The sequence below is a fragment of the Pomacea canaliculata genome, linkage group LG5 (assembly GCF_003073045.1).
Source record: "Pomacea canaliculata isolate SZHN2017 linkage group LG5, ASM307304v1, whole genome shotgun sequence".
Lineage (NCBI taxonomy): Eukaryota > Metazoa > Mollusca > Gastropoda > Architaenioglossa > Ampullariidae > Pomacea > Pomacea canaliculata.
The window spans coordinates 32,010,350-32,030,324 of NC_037594.1; positions in this window are offsets into that span (position 1 = coordinate 32,010,350).

Sequence of the window (19,975 nt, forward strand, 5' to 3'; positions counted from 1 at the left end):
TTTTACCTGTCTCAGTATCTCAGTCAGGCATCAGACGGGTTTCCACGCACCGTCAATACCCGCAGTGGACGTCAACCCATCAAACGTATGACTGAGTGCCTCTGCCATTAGGCGCTCGATCGGATATCAAAGAATGCGAACAATCAGGGCCAGTCAGCAAATAATAAAATCTGAAGCTAATGACAGCTAATTCTTGACTTATCGATGTTGTGTCGCTATCATATTTCCTTGAAATCACTAAAGGCGATCAATGACAGAAAAAAAAGAGTGTACAATTTAGCTGTATCGACAGTATTATACCTTACCATTCCTCTGCAATAACATTAATCTCTTACCTTTCACATCGACTTCTTTCTTTCTTTCTTTCTTTCTTTCTTTCTTTCTTTCTTGGGAGGATGTGGCCGCCTACATTACGGATAAGAGTCAGTTACTTTCGTGAAAGAGTGTTTCAGAGGCGATTGTAAGTAAGAAACTCGTCTGTTCCCCAAATTTTGATGTGACATGTCAGTCTCTATCACTTAAGATCATCTTACCATTTCTTGCTTTTTGTCTTTAAGAGCTAGGTTGGCCTAAGAGCCATGAATGCTGCCCCAATGCAGGGGCCGGAGAGGTCGGAAGGGGATGCATGCAGGGTCTCAATGGCGCAAACACTTATCGTCTCTGGTCTCTGTTCCAGCGTCTCACACCAGAGAAAATGGAGGAGTGGGAGAGAGGGTGGAACCTGTTTCGATAGAAATGGGAGAGATCAGTCAGGTTTGGACAAGGCGACGGAGGCGGTTGCCTGGCGGCGACTGGAAGAGAATACCTTTCCAGACATGCGCATAGAGAAAAGATCTCCATTCAGTGCGCGACTGAAAGGGGACTTAATTGTTGAGTAGACTTTGCTGTTCACGACTGGATGGCAATCGATGTGGCGGCGACGATGGTGGAGGGTAGAGGTGGGTTGGGGGCAATACGATGGTTTTCATGGCCGTCAGCACAGATAGTCGCCTGGTCACCGAGATACGGAGACGCAGAAAAAGACATTAGGGAGAAGGAAAGATAAACATCAACACAACAACAACGACCACGAAAGAAAAACAAAAGCAAGAGAAAGAGAAGGAAAACTTTCTGAGATATAGGGAGGCATGAAGATAGAAAAAGAGTTTTAATACTTTATGTGATCGTTGCAATTGTCAAATGCAGTAAAGAAACAAAACAAAAAGAAAATCTTCAGAATCAGCACATGGAAGGCGGGTCATATCTCAAAAATTGATCAAGAATATGGGCTTTTTTAATTTAAAACTGAAAACAAAAGTGTCGAATGGGAAAATCTCTATGCTAGGTCAATCGTACTGCCTGTGACAGGTGGACCTCCGCGGACTCTAAATCGCGCCGGCTGTGGCCTTGCATAACCGAGGTAAAACTTTTTCTCCTTAATTGTAGAGAGAAAGATAAAGGAAAATCTGAATTATATGTAGCTTATATATTTTTATTTTATTACCTAATAATGAATGAATGAGGGTCGTGATTATGCATAGTTTATGTCATAGAATTGATTTATTTTTCCGGGCATAACCTTTCATCGGTGCCTTGTAATCCAGGGACAGCGATACAGGACATTTAGAGTTAAAAATACAAAACAAAATCAATAAAAGGATTAAAATTTAAAATTATGACGATATTTAAAACTGTGTTCCATTTCTAAAAGATGCTCAGTTTGTTGTAGCTCTCAGAGCTTGCCTCATTATGCCCTGTTCTCATTAGGTCCGTTTGTTGCAAGCCATTGAGTCGAGTTTGCTCCGCAGGTATTGCAGACGTCAAGCTTGCCTGGATTAGGTTCTTCTCTCATGAGGTCCATTTGTTGCGAGCCATTGAGCCTAGTTTGCTCAGCAGGTGTCGCTGACGTCAATTGACCTTGTTAATGGATGTCACGATAAAGCGACACAAGGTCCAGAGTAAACTGGAACCCACACGCAGCCAAACACTAGAACGGTGTGTCCACCTAGGTGATCGGGTTTTATTCGGGACCATAATGCAAAAACACAGTGAAAATGTAACGAGTTAATAATAATAATAATAATAATAATAATAATAATAATAATAATAATAATAATAATAATAATAATAATATAATAATAATTGATGAGACGAGGAGGGGATTTCTGTTTAGAGTTGACGAGGGAGCTTGGATTGGGGGAGATGGAAGAGAGAGAAATAAATGGTTTGATAAATAATGGAAGTGATCCAGCTCGTTTTTGCCTGACCAGTGTCTTTCTTGCTGTCAGTGTACCAGGGTACGTCCAGCCCAGACTTGAGGTAGTGGCTGTGGAAAGGTGCAAGTTGTGAAGTATTTTGCGAAGCATGTGAGCAGGATCAGGGTCAAAGAACCAGGTGAACAGAGCGAACATTGCAAGCCTCTGAAAACTGGAAGGGCAGAGTATAGTTCCACAGTCACATCACAGACACTGTAAGAGGGTCAGAGGTAAGTTCCCGAATAACCAAAGTATTGCGAAGCCTGTCATTGCTGGTTCAGTACAACACCCGGTCAACTATGAAATACATTTATGAGTGGACTCGACAACCGACTGCCAGGCTAAACTAGATCACCAAGTTCAAGTATTTCGGCAGGTCCAGGAAGGTCAAGTTGGTCAAAATTAAAAATAATCACTGCTAGGAAAGTGAAAGGCAGATTATAACAGTAACCCATCATGTCTAGAAACTCTTTAAATAAAGAAATCATAACTTTGTTTTTGAGGCTGGATGGAGTATGTCCGACGTTTGCACAGGAAGTGTAGTGTATGCTCACAAACAGGCTGATTTGTTCTTCTTCACCGGTGTTGAAATGGAAAATCCATGTTAGGATACAATTTCACGATAAAGAATAATAGAGACATTTTGGGCGGAGGTTGCTGGGAAATCCCATGCTGCGTGACCGAAAATACTGATGGTAATCAGAACAGTTCTGATCTTTGTGGCTTGTTTGCACAAACATGGGATGTAAGCTGGAGACTGGTTTTGTGAATGCCAACCCGTGCGGGGATGACTCATGACCCTTTATCATTACTCAGTTGGGAGAGGTCTTTGAGTTAAAGACTGTGAGCAATACACTGGCTATTAGAAGGGCGGCGGTGAGTAACAGCAACATGTGGTACTCACACAGAGATACACTCAAAACAAGGTGATAGTAGACTTACAAGGCTACAGAGATTTCTCTCAGCATTCTTCGAAGCCATTTTAACGGTTGTAGGGAGGTTGATCATACCAACCCACACCCAACACACACATGTGAGAGGAAAGGGGATGGAGAAGAAAACCTGTAAAATAATCGAAGGTAAAATAAAATTCAGTTTAAATATTTTGGAGGTTGGAAAAATAAAACTACACAGTGACAAACTTAGAATTTTCTGCTGGTATAACTTTATTTACAATGTCCCATAATTCTCTACATTTAAAACTTAATTATCTCGTCTATGTACAAAGGAGCTTCAAAGGTCGATACCAAAATTTATACTTCCGCCATAATTTGTAGAAAATTTCCCCAAACTGTACGAGTTGTACAAGATAGCAACATGCCGCATATCATTGCCAGTTATATGGTAAACATGAAGAACCGAGCTTGAATTAAAGACAAATTTGATGTGTAGGAAGGCACACAAGGCAGGGCAATGAGCAGTCATTACAGTTCGTTGGCTCCAACTGTCTTTCACTTGCTGCTGTTCAAACAATCGCCTTCAATCTTCAAGAATCTTTGAAAAGGAATCCGACTGTCGACGTTTGACTGCAGTCTTTTAAAGTATTTAGCGAGGGCTTATGCCTTTTTTTTTTTTTTTTTTTAAATTCGTGGTTTTGTTGCTGACTGCGAGAAGCAGGGAGACAGGGGGCTGCTAACGAGGGTCGTCGGCATCCTCTCAATACGGAGGAAATGAAAGTCGGTCGTCGCCTGTGCACACGGCCTCGTGTCAACGAGACAGCGACGAAGCCTCGCCGACGATCACGGGCCGCCACCTCCATTGACGATGACTGCTACTTTGGCCTCCTCCACTTTGTTCTCATCAGACGACAGTCAGGTCCTTCCGGTGCTGGTAGTCCGACACCCTGTCTTCATTCTTGTCCACTTTCCTCCGATTAGTATCACTTGCTGATGATGTTATTAGAATAACATTAGGCCTGAAGCTACAATGGTCAGCACCAGAATAACATTAGCTTTGAAGTTTCACAATGCACAGTATTAGAAAAACATGATGCTCGATAATATGCATGAATAAAAAAAAATAAGTATTAGAATAAGAAAAGAGTTCGATAAGGGGTGGGATAAAATAACATCGTGGAGTAAGTGAATAACTTCGTGTTTTCCTTTCGACAGTTAAGAATAACACAACGACAACCTTTTCGTAATGGACATGATTGGAATAAGATGATGTTTACAGATCGATGAAGCTTGTTTTCCGATGATGTTCAAACCAAGAATTACTGACCCTGCCGGAAGCAGAAAGAAGTCGCATCATCACAAAATCTGCCAGCTTTTTTCTTTCTCCTTTCTGTTGATCATAAAGTAAAATATACAGCTTAAAGAACAAGAAACTGTGTATGGGACACTTGAAAAATGAAGCCGAGAAATACTATTATAAATAATGAGTTTGTCAAACAGATTACCTTCTACAAACGACCTCTAACCCCACCCGAAAATGGCTTTTAATAAAGTTCTGTAGACTAAGAGTGAAAGTAAATTACTTGCACGCATACAACTCATACATACGCATACATACTCACATACGATGGAGAAAGAGCATCAAACCTACAAACATTAAGACAGCAGATGATGTGGAGAGAAGGAGTGTTGGAGGGAGGTAGAGATGTGGAGGAAAGCGGCGGGGTAGAGAGAGGGAGGGGAGGAGAGAGGCGAAAGGTCCACGCATGATTTCACCTCTCTTACGCAGTCGCAGCGACATCGGAAATTCGTTTCAATCAAAGACTGCCGGGAAAGTCGCTTCAATTAAATCCTTTCATACACCGTTCTCGTTAGTGTGACGCAGAGCCAAAAATCACTGGCATTCAGCTCACGCTTAAGCCTCGAGTAGAAAAAGAAAAAAAAAAAACTGGAGGCGAAAACGTTGCTCTTTGGGGGCAAACTAATTCGAAGACGGAAGCCATCTTGGAAGGGGGTTGGACCTAAAGGCAGTGGGATGGCGAGTGAATGGAAGAAAGGAGGCGAGAGTGAATGTGGCTGGGATGCTGCTCCTCCTGCTGGAGCGAGAGTAGAAAGTAGGTCGTTTGAGACATGGAAAACGCCTTCAACACATAAGCTGTGTTGTCGGAGACAAATGTTGGATTTGCAGGAGTTGTGAAAGTCTACTGGAATGAGCTAAGGTTGGCAGATCGAGGCCTGTTCGGGCATGTGACTAAACAAAAACAAAACAAACCAAAAAACTCCTACGGCCCACCCTGCCTCGGGCTCAGCACATGGGATGCTAACTCCACCCTTATTCTTCTGAGACATTTTCCAGAAAATTCAAATCCTCTTTCACTTTTGCTCCCCAAACCTATTTGTAGTAACTCAACAGTACTTCAATAATTATTGTTAGTCGACTGCTAGCGATTATGATGTTACTTAAATACGGTCAGGAACCTTTCTCTCTGAGCTGTTTTTGTTTACCAGTCTGCTCATGGTTTCTGTAACTCGTCTGACATGACCCCTGACCTTTACTTTAGTACTTAGCGCCAAAAAAGCGGAATATAAATATTTTAATCTCTTCTGAATCGTCGTAGTAACTGTGTATTACTGCGAATCAGAGAAGTTTTAATGATGCAAAAATGTAACAATTTTTTTTTTAATCCTTGTATAGAAAATCGTTGTATAATCAGTTTTTGAAGCAGACGACTTTAAGCACAGCTTATGGCTATGTCCATCACAATCTTTATAAGAACCATTACTTTTCAAGTGGCCATATCAGAGCTTATTCACGCTCCAGCTCCCACATCGATCACAGTAATTAGGCCACACAGGTAACTGACAAGGTTAATTATAAATCTAGACTTGAGAGTGCTCCATCGATTTCACTGAGAAACTCAATACAGCCAAGTGGGCATTGTACAGCGGGTAGAGTGGATCGGTTACAGACAGCTTTTGAGGATACCATCATAATTCTTTCTTTCTTTCTTTCTTTCTTTCTTTCTTTCTTTCTTTCTTTCTTTCTTTCTTTCTTTCTTTCTTTCTTTCTTTTGTTCTTCATTGACTTTTTGGAGGGGGTATTGTTTTAAACTTTATTTGATGGCATAATATATAATACATGAGTACCATATTACCGTAGTGCTTCCCCCGTATCATGGCTCACACAGAAGTAATAAACCAGAAAGAAAAAAAATCCAAGGAAGCACATACATACACACACGAATTGTACAATTTATACAATTTTTCTTATCCGTAATTATTTAGTATATTATGTACACAAGTTCATACCTATGAAACATTTTAGTATATAGATTACATGTTGGTATGTTAAAGACCAAGTATAGTAATTTATGTAAGATAGGCACAAAGTTTCCAGAAAATACACTTTCTTTTCAACAATATTTATTTATTTATTTTGTTCCTTCAGTGCCAATCCACCAATTTTCAAGACGGTTAAAGTGTGTTCATCCTTCATGAGTTGCAGAGACATTAGCTTTCAAATATCATTTAGGTCTGGGGTTATATGAATTGTCGAAATACTGCTGTAATGTTACACCACTCTATAATGCACTCTCTATAGCACACTAACACACTCATATACATGCGCACACTCACATGCATAAACACGTGCGTCTTGTGCACACACACACACGCCAACTAAATTCATTGTTTTTTTCAGAAACTGCATCCCATCAATATGTAGACACCTTCTGTCATCATTACCATTGGTCTCGTGATCATCATGATCATCATTATCATCATCATTTACTGGAAACTGTCTCACACAGAAAGGCTAGAAATGCATGCTATCTGTAGAATTTAAAAGAAGGAATACAGAAATAAAAAAGAAGCAAAGCAGACGCTTTGCGAGGCCAGAGATCGATCAGCAACTTTTGCATCTACACCGTCAGGCATCTCCACCTTCCCTCGCGCCAGCCTCGCGCGCAGCCTCCGCCGAATCTCCGTCTGTCAGGCCGGCCTGCTGGCACGTCGCTAGTAAAGACAAGAACAAAACCCCCCTGATTTGCCCCGAACATCCAAGCCGCTATAAATGTAAATATGGTGGGCTTTGGATGTTGGCTGGCCTGGATGTCTTGGGACATTGTGCAATTTCCCCTGGACCTCGCCAGTCGGATGGGGAGGTTAGCATCTTGTCCTCCGGGTGTACAGAAGCTCCACTTTCCCTGTTGACATCAAACGACATGTCTCGTCTGCATGGAGAAGAGCGGTCACAACCCGTTTACTTTTACTTATGCTTCTAGCAGAGATACAGAACAGAAAGGAATACTGTTATTCCGAGGGGTTAAATTACTTGGCGGTCATGGCATCACAGGCTGAGTTTTATAGAAAGTTGAGTAAAGTAAACAAATGATGGTTTTGTTTGCTTGTTTTGGTTTGTTAAGAAAATGATGACTTCTGGGATAAACGTGGAACAGCTGAAAAAATGTTTGTACTGATTGCACTACAAAGCATCCAAAGGGTTAAAGTCAGTTTATACAAATAATTCATAGCCCTATAAGCACGATAACATACAAACACCACAAGCTGAGGAATTGTGTCAGTTATGGTATTCAGTCGAGCTGATGCTTTTGCTGTTACAATCTTACCAGTAGATCGTTTTCTTATTGTGTATAAAGATTATAAGACAAGTAATATCCAAAGATATTAATAAAATAATTTTTTAAAAGGGATCGAGAATTTTTTTAAGAATACAAGAGAGAATAGAGCTTGAAACTAGTGGCACTATCGTCTTCTGCTTTTGATGTAAATGACATTGATAGATATGTTTCCCCACCATCACCGCCACCACCACCACCACATGGCAGAGGAAAGACTGTGAGAGTGCTATAATTTACAAGAAATTTGTAGAATGTTACCAGCCTAGTGTGATCAGTTCTCTTACCGATGTCTGACAAAAAGAAAATGCACGATATTGGAAAAAAATGCTCTCTCAAAATGCAAGAATTCCAACTGGGAACAATAAAATTTGTTGAAAACAGATGTTCTTACATCAGCCAGGCAAGATTTCGTGCTAAAATTTTCTCTCAGTACATGTGTATTTAGTTTTGGGTGGTTTTTTTTTTTTTTTTTTTTTGGAAGGGAGGTAAAGGCCCTGTCTGCTATTTTATCGTCGCATTTACTCATGGAAAGTTCTGATGATACTGGCACACGCAAGGGTATATAAAAACTGAACTTCAAATCGATTATTACTGATTACTTACAAATTACTTATCGTCTACGGTACCGTTTAGATAAAAGGTCTTTGAAAAGTTCAAGGATCAGTTAGTCAACCAGATATCAATCACAGAGTAGCCGCTAATTGACCTGATCCTATACCCTACAAGTTCCCCCCGTTATTCACCCATTAGAGGAATCAATCATTTATTCCTCGATCAGTCAATCATGCAATCGATCGATCATTCTTTTGAGACATCAGCATTATTTTACTCTCTCTCCCGCTGTTTATGCATCCTGTTTACTGCAGCCACCCTTGACCTCCGGTGCTTTGATACAGCGGGAGGAGTGCAGGCAGGAAAGAACAGCGAGCCGTCAACAAGCGAGTGGATACTGTGGCCGAGAGTGTAAACAAACACAAGGAGATAGGGTTCAGCTGCTGGGAGACAGAGTAAACCCCTCTTTCTGAGCTCAGTTTTACACTCAACTCGCCCGAGCTCGCCTCACCTCCAGCCAAGCCTGACGAAGCCCGTTGCTGGCCCTCCCCGACCCCCCCGTGTGAACTTTCCCCTCCCCCAATCTTTTGACTGCCTACACGACCAGCGGGTCGATGCCAACCGGCCATTGAATAGCAATTACTGAGTGCATGCTTAAAGACAGCGGAAACCACGCTTTTAACGGCCTCAGTCACCAGCGTCACGTGATTCGCCGACTTCTTGCCGCTAGGTGGCGTTGTTTGATGTGGACAAGTGCGCGCGCAGCCAGCGACAGGGCAGCCCCACGTCCGCTGTCAACGGATGGAGGATGGGGAGGGTGGTGTGACCAGTCATGCCACTTTCCAGGGAGGAGAGAGGGACTGGACTGGCGGAACTGACTGACAGACTGTGTGGGCGAAGGGAGGACAGTGGAGGCGCAGAGACTCGTACAACCTCCATGTTGGGCAAATGAGGAGCAGACAGATGGAGAAAGTCTTCTCTGCATTTGTAACGATGGTACCAGCAAGAACGCATTATTCTCTAAGAAGAACATTGCAGGACACTATCAGATTTCTTGACAGTCGTTTTTGTTTCTTTATTTTTGTTATCCTCGAGTACCCTAGAGGACCATCATTGTCTCCGATCCATGCCTGAAGGCGACAAGTCGCTTTGCCTTGTATAGGCGAAATAATATAATTAATAGCAGTCCAACCTGTGAGAGTGGAAAAGCAGGTTATAATTAAAACAACTGTTCAGGAAGTAAAACTAACCAAAAATTAATGCAAACAGCCTATAATTTAAAACATAATAAAAGATAAAATGAGGTCATGGCTGTTGTTAATCCTGAAAAAAGAAGGTTGAGAGGGGACCGAAGCTGTCACATTGTTTACAAACATTTTAATAGTTCTGCTTCAGTAGCTTTGACATCAGGTGAAGCAGTTGGATGCCTGTCTGTTCACAGATGACAACATTGATCACCAGGCTACAGACGGTGGCGACCCCATGTGCAGCAATCGCCAGCGATTCTACGGTGAACGATAACTGAAGTTGAGTTGCAAAAGGAGAGAACTAAATTACAATCAAGCAGCTTCAGGAATCGGAGAACCAAATATTGTCAGCCTCCACAGCTACATATCAACAGATGTTTTGTGTTTGTTATCTTTTTTTATGACAGTGTTTTGTGAAGATATGTTGATCAAAACAAGGTAATATATATACATTTCCGGACTGTAAAGGTGTTTGTCCCACTGATGGGGAAACTGGCAGAATGTCGCTCAAATTAGTCATAAGCTACAGACATGAACACGTGATGTATTTATGTGTATCGAAGCGTTTAGTCTTTGTGATATAAAGAAATGAGAAGTTTAAAGATAGATAAGGAAGGGAGGAAGATGAGCATCCTCCCCTCTCTCACCTAAAGCTAACCCCGAGAAAAGTGAGATCTTTAACATCTCATCCCCAGACTGATAAAGGTTAGGGGACAACCTTTACCTTCACCTTGCACCTTGTCTGTGATAAACAATACTTTGCGAGTGGTTTCTGCTGTCTTCTGTGAGATCCCGACATGTAAAAATGTTAAAAAACACTATTCCTTGTCTTTGAGACATAGCTGATTAGTCTTTTGGTTATTGATGATCGCTCATTGCATGTTACAAGAGCAGTGTCACATTTGTTACAAGTCCTTCTCTGTCCAACGCATGCAGCTGTCCGTAGTCATCGAACCATGATAGAAAACAGCAGATGTTCACTTGCTGAGCAAATTGATAAAAAATTAGAAATTCTTACAAGCACTTTGTTTGAATTAAGAACTGAAAACGATCTGCTAAAAAAAATCTTAGAACAAACGCAAAACCAAGTAAACAGCTTGGAGGAAGAATCACAAAGTTTGAGAATACAATGTGCAGAGCAGAAGGAACAAATCAACGTGCTGGAACCAGTACTCACGACGTGAATCCATACGTGTGTTCGGGATACAGGGAGACAGAAAAGAAGAAACACCTGCAGAATGTGAAAAAAAATACTGCATATGATTCAGAATGTGCTTGGTTTGAGAGATATTGATAGTGCCAAATTTCAACACTTCATCGAGTGGGGAGAGTGACGAAACAAACCTCGACAGTGATCTAAAATTCGTGTCGCGCAAGGACAGAGATCAGGTGATCAAAACAAGAAATAACTTAAGGGCTTAAATGTTGTCATCACAGAAGACCTGACTAAATTAAATGTACAAAGACTAATCGTCTGCGGCAACACGATGGAGTGTTAGATGCCTGGTCAGCGGCAGGAGGTCGTTTATTCGTTTAAACTAATAGACTATCCATAATGGAAATCAAGAACGGAGACACCAACCATAGAGAGAAACTGGTGGGGGTTAAAGACAGCAACAGCGACCAAGCAGGGAACCAAATAGACAACAGAGATATCGTCAGGGGAGCAACGACGGCAGCAAGACCAAAGACAACACCCATCAGAGGTCAGGACGGATGGAGGACGACCGTCATGGGGCTCACCGTCACGTTCCATTTTCCCCTACCACCTATTCGACGCCTTCAACTACCTGGGTACATGCGCCGAAACCTGTGTTAGAGACAGATGTCCATCAGCATGACGCTAACAAGGAACAGCAGCCAGCCGCAAGTGATGTGAGCAACATTGATGTGGAAAACACGAGCAGAACATTGGATAATCCACTTGTGTAATACTAATGACAAAAAGCAGTAGACATTCGGTATGTAGAAACTGAAAATTCATGGATATATGTGATTTCCCCTCAAAAACCAGTGTGTACTGGTAAGTAACTTTCTTATATATATATGTTCTGTACTCTTTGAGACCTTAATAAGGGGAGTGAAGAAGCTAGTAGGAATACGCAGAGCCAAGGATGGGTTACCTTTTTTTTTTTTTTTTTTTTTTTTTTTTTTTTTATTTATTTATTTATTTTTTTTTTGTTTTATTATTATTTTTTTTTTAAATAGCCCACCCTTTGAGATTCTCTCTATTAAATAAAAAAGTAAGAGACAGTTATTAGCGCATTTAAATTCTAAACTGCACGAATTCTTACTACTTAGAACTGAGTGTGCTTTCTTCCCCCTCCCATGTACTCGCATCAAGAAAAAGTACGTAGCCGTAAATAAAGGTAGCGCTTATGCACAGCAAAAAGCTCACCGACGTAAACATAGATGCACAGTGGGACTTTATGTCATCCCTTTCTGTAACAGTATACATCATCGACATCAATACATCTGTGAATACCGCTCATGGCAAAATGCTGTGGCCTTGCTGCGCCACCGTGCCAGCTTTTTGTTTGTTGTTACATGTTGTTGTTCTGTACTTTGTTACTTTTTACTTTCGGAAGAGGAAACAGTCTAATTATGACTCTTTGGGCAGTCTAGTTTGTTTGTTTGGTTTTTTTTTTTTTTTTTTTCTTTCCTAATTAAAAATAATGGATAAGTTAACTATATGTTCTATGAATTGTCGAGGCTTGGGAGACCCGAATAAAAGAGATGATATTCTCCATTTCCTTAAAGAAAAAATACAACGTATACTGTATTCAAGAAACTCATTTTACTAAAAAAATAGAACATATTGTCAAAGCAAAATGGGGATATGATGTTTACTTTAATTCTCACAGTTCAAACGCTAAGGTCTGGCAATATTAATCAATAATAACTTCGAATACAAATACAAAGATCTATACAATGATCCAGCTGGAAACTTTATGATTTTAAAAGTGTGCATTGATGACTTTGATTATCTGCTAGTTAACTTCATGGCCCAAATACTGATAGTCCAGCTTATTACAGTGAACTTAAAGAAAAGCTGCATAATCGAGAAAAAGTCTATGTCATCATGACTGGTGATTGGAACCTGGTGTTAAACCCACTCTTGATTATTGCAACTATAAAAGAATAAATAATCCCAATTCGAGGAAAATAGTAAAAAACATTATTGAAGAGTTTAATCTAGTTGATATTTGGAGAGAGATGCATTCTGAGACTAAAGGTTTCACTTGGCGCAAGAGACACCACTACAACAGGCTAGGTTAGACTTCTTTCTGATATCAGAAACATTAGCCGGGGAAGTTACTTCAGCAAAAATAGAACCATCTTATAGATCTGACCATTCCCCTATAATGATATCACTTCAGCTAGGAAAAATCATGGAAAATGCAAGACATTCTGGAAGTTTAATAAATCCCTTCTTAAAGATGAGGAGTACATACAATTAGCCAAGAAGGTCATTAGCGAGACTAGAGAACAATATGCAGCTTTACCATTTGTCGTGAATCACTGGACTCCATTTCTCCTTCTGATCTTCACCTCCAAATAAGTGATCAACTTTTTTTTGAAATGTTACTTTTACAGATTAGGGGAGCCAGTATAGCTTATGCATCTGCCAAAAAGAGAAGCAGATTACAAGAGAGAAAGAGCTAAAACAACAAATAAGTAACATAGAAGAAAACATGACTGAAGACTCCACATTACAGCTTGTAGCACTGCAAAATGAACTACAGAATATTAGGGAACATAGAGTTGAAGGATTGAGGATACGATCGAAAGCAAAATGGATTTTCGAAGGAGAAAAAAATTCTAAATACTTCTGTAATTTAGAGAAAAGACATTTTGTAAGTAAAATTAATGAAGACAATAGAGAAAGAAAATGGGGAAATCCTTTGCGATCAAAAACTGATTACAGAAGAATGTGAAGCATATTATAGAGAATTGTATAGAAGTAAGGAGTCTGAATTAATGGAGTTTAAGCCAAACTGTCTGGAGAAAATAACTTCCCAATACTAACTGAAGATGAAAAGAATGAATTAGAAGGTTTAATAACAGAAAAAGAAGCATGCAGAGCTCTTAGAGAATGAAGAATGATAAAAGCCCTGGAAATGATGGTTTCCCAGTAGAGTTCTTCAAATTCTTTTGGAAAGATTTAGGAATATTTCTAATAAGATCATTAAATGAGGGGTTCAAAATGGGCAGTTTATCTGTAACACAGAGACAGGGGGTTATAACACTAATACCAAAAGGAGACAAACCCAAACATCTGTTAAAAAATTGGCGCCCAATCTCTTTATTAAATGTGTCATATAAAATTGCCTCAGCCTGTATAGCTCAGAGAATAAAGCGAGTTATGCCATCTATTATTCACGAGGATCAGAGAGGTTTTATGCAAGGAAGATCGACTGCAGATAATATTAGACTAGTATATGATATATTATACTATACTCAGTTACAGCGGAAGCCAGGTTTGCTACTGCTAGTGGACTTTGAGAAAGCTTTCGATTCCATTGCACACTCATTTATTCAGAAAGCCCTTAGACTGTTTAATTTTGGACCAGATCTTTTACGGTGGGTAAATGTATTTTATAAAGATGCAGAATCTTGCCTTATTGTAAATGGCTGTGTCTCTCGACGTTTTCGTATAGAACGAGGTTGCAGACAGGGCGATCCTCTTTCGCCATATATCTTCCTTATATGTGCGGAAATTCTCTCCATTCTACTTAGAGATAATGCTGATATTAAAGGTATAGTTGTGGGAAGCAAATCATTCCTAGTGTCACAATTTGCTGATGACATGTCATTGTTTCTTGATGGATCTAAAGAATCTTTTGAAGCAACTGTTTGGGAATTGGAGAAGTTTGCTCTGTTTTCAGGTCTCAATATTAACTTTTGATAAAACTGCTGCAATTTGGATTGGTATTAATCGAGGCTGCTTGACACGCTATATGACTCAATTAAAAATTCAATGGAATCCCGAAACATTTACAGTTCTTTGGTATTACTTTTTCTCTAGACCTTGAAGCTGTGATAAATATTAACTACCAAAGAATTTTACTAAAATGCACAGGATTATGATGGAATGGAAGGCGAGAGATCTCACACCAATAGGGAGAAACGCTGTATTCAATCCCTTATACTGTCTTTATTTACTCATCTATTTATTACTCTTCCCTGTCCTGGTAAGAATATTCTTAAGAAAATTAGTCAGTCAGCCTTTGAGTTCATTTGGAAGAAGAAAATACAAAATTAAAAAAACCACTGTTATCAGGAAATACTCAGAAGGGGGACTAAAGGTAATGGATATCAATGCTTTTCATAATGCACTCAAGCTGACATGGATAAGGAAGATTTGTACATCAAATGCAGGCTGGAAGTACCTTTTGAATTCAATTCATCCACAGATTTTAAATTTTCAACAGTATGGAGGATACTTTCTGGAAAATCTTGCTGAAACAAATGTGTTTTGGAAAGATGTATTCGCTATTTTTTCTGACTTTTGCACTAGATTTACCCCCTTGTCACTTACAGAATTTCTGCATGAACCGTTATTTTTTAATACTTTTCTGTCCAAAAATGATACACAAAAAACAGTAGAAAAATGGTTAAACTGTAATATTATGAAAATTGGGGATTTACTTGATAATAATGGAATACCTATGAAATTTGAAATATTCCAACAAATACATGGCAAAAATATAAACTTTCTCGAGTATTACAGTAGAATCATGGCCATTGTCAGATATAAAAGAAAGATTGGTCACTTATGGAAACAATCAGATAGAAATACTACATGCTATGCACCACTGTTAGCCATAAACAAGCATAAAAAAGGCACAAAAGGTATATATAATAAACTGTTGTGTCCACAGACGCCTCCTACATGCATTAGAAAATGGGAAAAAGTTTTTCCAGACCTTCAGTGGGGACAAATATTTGCTCACCTTTTCATTGTTACAATGGATACAAAACTTCGGTGGTTTCAATATCGTATTCTGCATCGTGTTTTAGCTACAAACACACTATTATATCAAATAAAACTAAGAGATTCAGATCTTTGCACCTTCTGCAATCAGTCAAGGGAATCTATAGAACACTTGTTTTTTGATTGTATTATTGTTAAAAAATTTTGGAATGATCTCTTTACTAAGTTAAAAGAAAATGTGCTCATTGTGAGCAGATAGAAGTAAAGAAACAGTTAATACTATTTGGAGTCCAAATGAGTTATGACAGATAAGATATTCAGCCTTATTCTAATTATGGCAAAGTTTTATATTTACCGGTGCAAATGTTTCAATATTCATCTAAATGTGAACTCATTTGTATTGGAAATAAAAAAAGATATCATGTAGAAAATATTATTACACAATAAATAGTAAGCCAGAATGTTTTGCACTAAAATGGATACCATATGAGCAGCTTTTCTTCACACATTGAATGTTTCTGTCTGTTTTTTTTTTTTTTTTTTTTTTTTTTTTTTTTTTTTTTTTTAAGTGAGAATGCATTTACATTGTGGTCTAATGAAAAGCCTGCGAATCCTGTTTGTTTTCCACATTCCTCTTCCTCCCTCTTTTGTGTTTGTGTTTTTGTGACAATCCATAGTTTTGTTTTGTTTTGTTTTTGTAAATTTATGTGTTTTTTTTTTTTTTTTTTTTTGTTTTTGTTTGTTTTTGTTGTTTTTTTTGTTTGTTTATTTATGTTTTCTCAAGGTGTAGAACAAATGTACAGTCTTGCTTACTGTTACTTCCATTGGCAACGTCATCAACCATGTGTTTAACTGCTAAAACTGTGTTAAGCCTCAGGTGTCCTTTATCTGTTTTCATTTACATTTTTGGTGCAATTTTTTATCCATTCTGTCTTAATTCGTGCTTTACTGCCAACATTTGGCAGTCTCCACAACACTTTCTTTAATAGTCTAGTTAGTCTTTCTTTTCACATTCTTTATCTGTCTTGCTTCCCTGTTAAAATATGTAAATACTTGTTTCATTATCAGCCATTTGTATAAATGCGCTTAGGGCTTGGGAGAAATAAGTTTTTGTGAGAACAATATGGCTGCAGTTTTTGTGTCATTCAAATTTTGATTTATGCTGGAACAACTGCACATTTCTGGAAAGTGTTTTGCAGTCGGTGGTATGCAACCAATGAAGATGGAAGTTCTGTTAAAATATGTAAATACTTGTTTGATTATCAGCCATTTGTATAAATGCGCTTTTTTTTTTTTTTTTTTGGTTTATTTGTTGTTTGTGAGATTGCATGGGGAAGATTTGCATTTCACTCAGGTTGGAAAATTTTCCTCGTAGCATCTGTAGTCATAATGTCTGAAGGCAAAGTGTAAAAGACTTCTGCTTTGGAGAGAGACTGTACTTTGTGCTGAACCAAATTACTTTGGCCTGTACAGTTTCACAAGTTTAGTATAACTGAACAATTTGCGTGATTATTTCATGGTTTAAAAAAAAAAAAAAAAAAAATTTGCTGTTTTATATAGAAAATATTTTGATTCTTCATTGTTAGCTGATGTGAATAAAAATGGGTCTTGCTATTATTGCTCTGAATAACAGTTTGTTGGCTGTTGCCTCGAGATTAAATAAATTTGTGAATTTCTATTATGCAAACATTCCTACATAGTGAGGGTGTAGGTACTGTCGTGCAATTTTTTTTTTTTTTTTTTTTTTTTTTTTGTACAAAGGAGAAATAAGTTTTTGTGAGAACAATATGGTTGCAGTTTTTTGTGTCATTCAAATTTTGATTTATGCTAGAACAAACTGCACATTTCTGGAAAGTGTTTTTAAATATGTGTGTGTGTGGAGGTATTAGGTCACATGATTGTTGGATGTAATTTCTTGTTACTGTCGTGCTTTGCTTCAGGGCTTGAGAGAAGTGCTTAACTTACATTCATATGGGGTTGACATGGAAGTGTGCGCATATTGTGTTGCATGATTTGTTTTTTGACTGTGCCTTGTGCGTTTGTGGTTGTTTTTTTCCTACGATGTTAAATATTGTATATTTATTTGTATCTGTTTGGTGTATTTAAGTATTATGAAATAAAAAAAAAAAAAAAAAAAAAAAAAAAAAATCCCATCTTTTTTAAATGGCGGCTCTTCTGGCATCAAAGACAACAGCCACAAAAGAACTGGTCTCACCCTTCCGTCAGACAAAAAAAGATCAAACATGCAAACTGGTGTCGGAACGGAAGTAGTAGACGACAAGAACTTTGTTTTTTCTGATGTGTGGATTGTCTGCTGTCAAAGAGATGAAGCGGTCAGAAAATCTTTGAAATCGAATCTCCAAGGTTACAACCAATCAAAAGTAGCCTTGAACCCAGAGTTTTCACAACATGACACTATGAGGAGTTTGATTCCTCTTTGTGGCCGACACCTTTTGATGTTTGCGATGTCCTCCGGTCTGCCATGGACACAACAGGGAAAGTGAACCTCCACTTGACTCTGGCGCTGAGTGATGTCTGTACAGAGATGCCATTGACTGCCACCTGGGGGCTTGTTTATAAGGCCAGGGCAAACAGTTGACCTGGGGAAATACTTGACCTGGGCATCTCAACAAAAAGCAGTTTGTTTCCGAAGTTATAAAATTGTGTACAAACCCCGCAGATGCTGGTTTACTCTGAAGCCGCAGTTATAAAGCGATGACAAACATGTCTTGGGACCAAGAATAAATATAAAACATTGTTTACCGGGTCTGGGCATTGTTGTATACTTGTGAAAACAAACCGCCTTTCCTTGAGTTCTCCATGTGGACCTGGAAAAACTACTTCATAACAACAGCCTCAGAGTGACATTCAAACACCTCGTTTAGTAAATTACATTTTTGTCTTGTCACTCGCATTTCCTTGTTGTTTGCATATTTTTGATATATTGTTTTTATTTGTTTGCCCTGTTTAGTAGTTTGGCGTTGACTTTCTTTGTGAACGTTTATATTCCATCATATTGTTTTGTTCAGATCAGGTTTGGCATAATAATTGTCATCATCATCATCATCATCATCGTCGTCGTCGTCGTCGTCGTCGTCGTCGTCGTCGTCGTCATCGTCGTCGTCGTTGTTGTTGTGGAGTCCCGCTGCTGTTTACGTTGTCGTGACACAGTTAATGTGCACTTTATCAAGAAGAATATTTTTAACTTTTTCAAAATCTTTCCAACGATCAGAAAGATTTGAAGCTTCAAGCACCTTCATCACATTCTGCCAGTCCCTCCTTTCTTAGTCTCACACTATGTCCATAAAAAACATGAAAAGATCGACCTCCAAGGTTTAGTATAAAACATATATTTTTCATATCTACAGTCGGGTGTTTAACGAATATTTTAATACCTCTGTCCAAAGATTTTTTTTTAAATTAACTAATTTGCATGTGTTCTATATAAAGTTTAAGTCGAAAATTTTGTCATTTGGATTAACGTGTTATTTTGTGGAAAGGGTGGGGTAGAGATTCGTTGTACTCATCGTTTTGTCATCATCGCTGTTCTACCAACGTTGTGTTATCATCATTGTGTCATCACACCAGGGAATCTGTCAGAAGTCATCGAAATTTGAATCTCTTCAGTATTGCTACAACGACAGGGAAAAGTCTACAGTCAGTAGAAGACTTCTCTCTCTAGTCTTTTCTTAAACAGTTCTCAAAGAGATGTAGTGATGTTGGTTGGGTGGGAGTGATTCATGTGATGACCAAAGGCAAAAAAAATTCTGTGGGCTGTTTTCATCCAAAATACAAGTGTTTCTATCGTTTCTGATGATGCAGCGAGGAAGATTGAATTCTTTAATCAACCACAACAGAAGGCGTGTGGCTATTAGCAGTCGGTCCTCACACGTTTCCAGACATTTCATTTGATGTTGTCCTGGCATCTCTGGCACTCCTCTAACCTAGTTTATAAATAGACTTCAAACACTCCATTCCATGAAACACTTCTGGTCACACTGGAGATCGGATCTTGCACTAGCAAAATAACAGCCAGCAAAAAGTGTCCAGCACATTTGAAACAACACCATGCTTTTCTTGTTCGTCGCCGACATTCGGCGAAGTCAATGGGTTCATTTGAAGTTCAAAACAAGGCAATTTCGACATCTTGTCTCGATAGTTTTATATTTGACCCCACACTGACCCCTTCTTTACTCCCAGGTAAAAAAAAAAGTAAGACCACCCAAAGGCTAGCTGACCCACCCCTACCTGTAAGCCCCCTTTTCTGTCAGTCCCTTGTCTTCAGATGACTAGTCCATGTGATAACTTTAAAAACAATTATAATCATTAACTTATCCATGTTTCATTTTTAAGTAGACCCGATTGAGGTTGGAAGTCTGAGGGTTGTAATCGTAAAGAAAATGTTTCTAGGTTGGAGACTTTAGTCATACCGAGGGCAGAGTAAACACCAGAAGCAGTTACAAGCGCA